At 47.9% G+C, this 4,873-nt stretch overlaps 1 non-coding gene across 1 annotated transcript; it reads right to left on the bottom strand.

Moving 5' to 3' along the window:
- Positions 1-4,205: 4,205 nt before the first annotated feature.
- On the bottom strand, positions 4,206-4,278 carry TRNAE-CUC (transfer RNA glutamic acid (anticodon CUC)). The gene has a single exon. It is a non-coding gene; the product is annotated as a tRNA-Glu (tRNA).
- Between the last annotated feature and the right edge of the window lie 595 nt (positions 4,279-4,873).

Raw genomic sequence — 4,873 nt, 5'->3', positions numbered from 1 at the left:
GGAGCCTGGTGGGCTGCAGTCCATGGGGTCACTAAGAGTCGGACACAACTGAGCGACTTCAATTTCACTTTTCACTTTCATGCATTGGAGAAGGAAATGGCAACCCACTCCAGTGTTCTCGCCTGGAGAATCCCAGGGACGGGGGAGCCTGGTGGGCTGCCGTCTATGGGGTCGCACAGAGTCGGACACGACTGAAGTGACTTAGCAGCAGCAGCAGCAGCATGTGGGATCTTAATCCCTGACCAGTAATTGAACCTACGTCCCCTGCACTGGAAGCTTGGAATCTTAACCACTAAACGGCCAGGGAAGTTCCAGCCCATGAATTTTGGTGGGAATTCCCTGGCTTCCCAGTGGTTAGTGCTTTCACTGCTGAAGATGCAGTTTCAGCACTCAGGACCTCCGAGAGCTAGTGTAGGACACACACGTCAGTGAAACCACCTGTGGGAGAGGGAGCTGGGGTGTTTATCCTGCCCCACCACCCCATCAGCCATCAGCCAAAGGCTGCTCCCAGAGGCCATTAATTCTCAGATACTTTGCCCCTTCTCCAGAGAAAACCATCTGATAGAGCCATCTGCGTGTTCAGTTCAGTTCAGTTCAGTTACTCAGTCGTGTCTGACTCTTTGCAATCCCATGGACCGCAGCACACCAGGCTTCCCTGTCCAACACCAACTCCCAGAGTTTATCCAAACTCATGTCCGTTGAGTCGGTGATACCATCCAACCATCTCTTCCTCTGTCGTCCCCTTCTCCTCCTGCCTTCAATCTTTCCCAGCATCAGGGTCTTTTCAAATGAGTCAGTTCTTCGCATCAGGTGGCCAAAGTATTGGAGTTTCAGCTTCAACATCAGTCCTTCCAATGAACACCCAGGACTGATCTCCTTTAGGATGGACTGGTTGGATCTCCTTGCAGTCCAAGGGACTCTCAAGAGTCTTCTCCAACAGGATCTGAATGGCACGTCTACCGTACCCCTATTCATCCCTCAGCTCTCAGTGTCACCTCCACAGGTGGCCTTCCTTGATTTCTCCATCTGATTTACACGTGTTCATCACATCAAGGTGAGTTGAACCCCAGAACTGGAGGACTTAATCTTGTGCCAAAATTGTTACATCAGGGGATAAAAAACCCCTTCTCTGAGTCTTGGTTTCCTTGACTGTAAAATGGGAAGGGTGTACCAGTGAGAGAATGAAGCCAGGTGAGGTTCATAGCACAGGACTGACCCTGGCCCGGAGCTGCTGGAGTGAGAAGCTCGGTCCCTCCTGCCACCCACTGCAGGGTCTCTCCTCTGCCTCCAGATGGTTATGAGCGCAGAGCTGGACTCACGTAGGACTGCTCTAAATCTTCCCATGGGGGAATTTCCTGGTGGTCCAGTGGTTAAGACTCTGGGCCCCTAAACAAGGGGCTAGGGTTCAATTCCTGGTCAGGGAACTAGATCCCACACGCCACAGCCAAGAGTTCACATACTGCAACTGAGAATTTGCTCACCGCAACTAAAGAACGCACACGCTGCAAGGAAGAGCAAAGATCCTGTCGCAAAGAAGACCCGGCACAGCCAAAGAAGTAAGTACATATATTTTAAATTTATTTATTTTTAATTGAAGAATAATTGCTTTATAGCATTATGTTGGTTTCTCCCAAACATTAACACGAATCAGCCATAGGTATACCTATGCCCCCTCCCTCTTGAACCTACCCCCCCAACATCACACTTCTCTAGGTTGTTACAGGGCCCTGGTGTGAGTTCCCTAAGTCATATAGCAAATTCCCAATGGCTATCTAGTTTACATATTAAGTGTTTTTTTTTTTTAAATAAATCTTCCCATGACTCCCAGCTTTACCACTTACCTGCTGTGTAGCCTTGAAAAGATGACTTCACCTCTCTGAGCCCGAGTTTGGTTTATTGGGCACTGTTATGTGAAAAACATAACAGTGTGTGTTCTAGGATTGAGGACACAGAGGTAGGCAAGGCAGACAAGCATCCCTTCCCGCCTGGAGCTGACATCTTTGTGAGATGGGGCTGGGAGGAGACAGATGTGTGATATAATATAACATATCGAGTGGAGAGATGTACCAAGAAGAAAAAGAAAGCAGGGTCAGAGAACTGTCTTCTCCTGGGTGGTCAGGAAGCATGTCTCTGGGATCTTTAATCTCAGTGTAATTTACATTGAACTTCCCTGGTGGCTCAGTAGGTAAAGAATCCACCTGCAATGCAGGAGCCCTGGATTCTATCCCTGGGTCAGGAAGATCCTCTGGAAGAGGAAATGGCTACCCACTCCAGTCTTCCTGTCTGGGAAATCCCATGGACAGAGGAACCTGGTGGGTGACACCATCCATGGGGTCTCAAGAATTAGACACAGCTTAGCAACTAAACCACCACCCACCATATTTTCTAAAAATATTTATTTTTATCTGGCTGCATCAGGTCTTAGTTTTGGCACACAAGATCTTCATTATGTCATGTGGGATTTTCCATAGTGGAACAGACTCTAGCAGCTTGTGGGCTTAGTTGCCCTATGGCGTGTGGGATCTTAGTTCCCTGACCAGGGATTGAACCCACATCCTCTGCAATGTAAGGTGGATTCTTAACCACTGGACCTCCAGAGAAGTCCCTCTGGGGTCTTTAATTAGAGAGCTGAAAGAGGAAGGAAGGGAAGGATCCATGTGATTACCTGGGAGAAGAGCATTCCAGGCAGAGGAGACAGCAGGTGCAAAGGTCCTGGGGCAGAACCATGTGTGGAACAGGGAGGCATGGTCAGAGCTGAGTGAGTGAGATTGGGGGATTAGGAGGCGATAAAGGTAGGGAGGTGGAAAACCAGGTTGAGTAGGGCCTTTAAAAACATGGGAGGACTTGGCCTTTAACCCACAGGGAGATGGGAGACATGGAGGGTTCTGAGCAGAAGAAGACTGGGATCTGACTCAATTGCTCAGGCACCCTCTGGCTGCTACAGGAGGGACAGAATGTGGGGGCTTAAGGTATGGTTGCTAAGGTGACTGCACTGGTCCAAGTGAGCTGTGAAGGAGGCTATTGGAGGATGAGAGCTGAGGAAAAGGAGAGAAGTGTTCAGATTTGGCCAGATTCTGAGGGCAGAGCCAAGGGGAGTTCTGCACTGGGCTGTCTGTTGGGGGTAGGGGTACCCCCTGTATCCGATGCACAATCATTACAGATGCTATCACCCTTACCCCCCACTCCCAGCCAGCCCTCCTAGCTAACAAAAGCATTCAATGACATTATCACAAACTGGTTTCCTTTCCGCTAGAACAGGAGCGATGCAGGCCAGCGCATTATCGTGCTGTTTAGTTTTGGTGAACCTAGGAACTACCAAGTGACATCTTGTTCCAACCTGCGTGTTTCTATTTTTTTTTTTTTTTTTGGCTGAGCTGGGTTTTTCTTGTAGTGTGCAGGTTTTCATTGCTGTTTGTGGGTTTTCTCTAGTTGTGGTGAGCAGGGGCTACTCTTTATTGCTTGTTGTGTGAGGTCTTATTGCAGTAGCTTTTCCTGTTGCAGAGCACAGGCTTTTGTAGCTGTTGGTGTAGGCTCATTTAGATGCAGTGCATGGGACTTAGTTGCTGCCCAGCGTGTATCTTCCCAAACCAGGGATCGAACCTATGTTCCTTACGCTGGCAGGCAGATTCTTAACAGCCACTAAGGTAGCCCCCCAAAACCCGTGTGTTTCTGAGCATTGAGAAGTTATGAGCATCTCTTGAGAAGCTCATGCATCTTCTGGGCTTCCTTTTTAAATTTTTAAAAATTAATTAATTGGCCACACTGCTCAATTTGCAGGGTTTCAGTTCCCCGACCTGGGATTGAATCTTGGCCACCACAGTGAAAGCCCAGAATCCTAACCACTAGGTCACCAAGGAATTCCCTGGGCTTCCTTTAAAACAAAAACAAAAACTTTATTGAGGTGTGATTAACATACAAAAAGCAGTGTCTGTCTAATGGATACAGGCTGGGGGGTTTGAGTGGGCCCTTCTGTGACTTACCTGTTTCTGCTCGTGACCCATTTTCTATGTTTCAGGTTAGTGTCCTGTTCCAGTTGATCTGTAGAAGTTCCTCAAACCTTTGTTGGTTTTAGACCTTGCAGATGTTATCTCTTGTTAAATAGGCAACTGGAAGACACCTTTTTAAATTTATTTGTTTATTTATTTGGCTGTGCCTAGTCTTCGTTGCAGTACTTGGGATCCTTTGTTGTGGCATGTGGGATCTAGTTCCCTGACCGGGGATTGAACCCAGGCCCCTTGCATTGAGAGCGCAATGTCGTAAGCACTGGACCACCAGGGAAGTCCCTGGAAGACACCTTTTTTAGTGATTGTATTTAACTTTGGAGAATTTCTATCGGAGCGTAGTTGATTTACAATATTTTGTTAGTTCCTGCAGTGCAACAAAATGCATTAGTTACATATATACACATATCCACTCTGTTTTTTAGATTCGCCCTCCATATAAGTCAGGGATGTTTAGTCATTAAGTCCTGTCCGACTCTTTGAGACCCCATGGTTCCCCTGTCCATGGGATTTCCCAGGCAAGAATACTGGAGTGGGCTGCCATTTCTTTCTCCAGGGGATCTTCCTGACCCAGGATCTTCCTGACCCATCGAACCCACGTCTCCCGTATTGCAGGTGGATTCTTTACCACTGAGCCACCAGGGAAGTCCATATAGGTCACTACAGAGCACCAGGTAGGAAGACGCTTTTGATTAAACGCAGCCTCTGTTCTTTCTGCATTTGAGTCTCTCTTAAGTCTGCCCATTTCTCTCCACCCCGGCCCCTGGCTTTGTTCCTTCAGGCCATCACCATCTCCTCCTTGCTAACCCCATCCCAAGTCACTCTCCACTCTAGTACCTTGGCAATCTTTATAAAACAAGGTTTAGAAAGTC

The sequence above is a fragment of the Odocoileus virginianus genome, chromosome 3 (genome assembly GCF_023699985.2).
Source record: "Odocoileus virginianus isolate 20LAN1187 ecotype Illinois chromosome 3, Ovbor_1.2, whole genome shotgun sequence".
NCBI classification, from domain to species: domain Eukaryota; kingdom Metazoa; phylum Chordata; class Mammalia; order Artiodactyla; family Cervidae; genus Odocoileus; species Odocoileus virginianus.
Note: the sequence above shows the minus strand (reverse complement) of the source record. Positions and strands in the feature narration are given on the sequence as shown.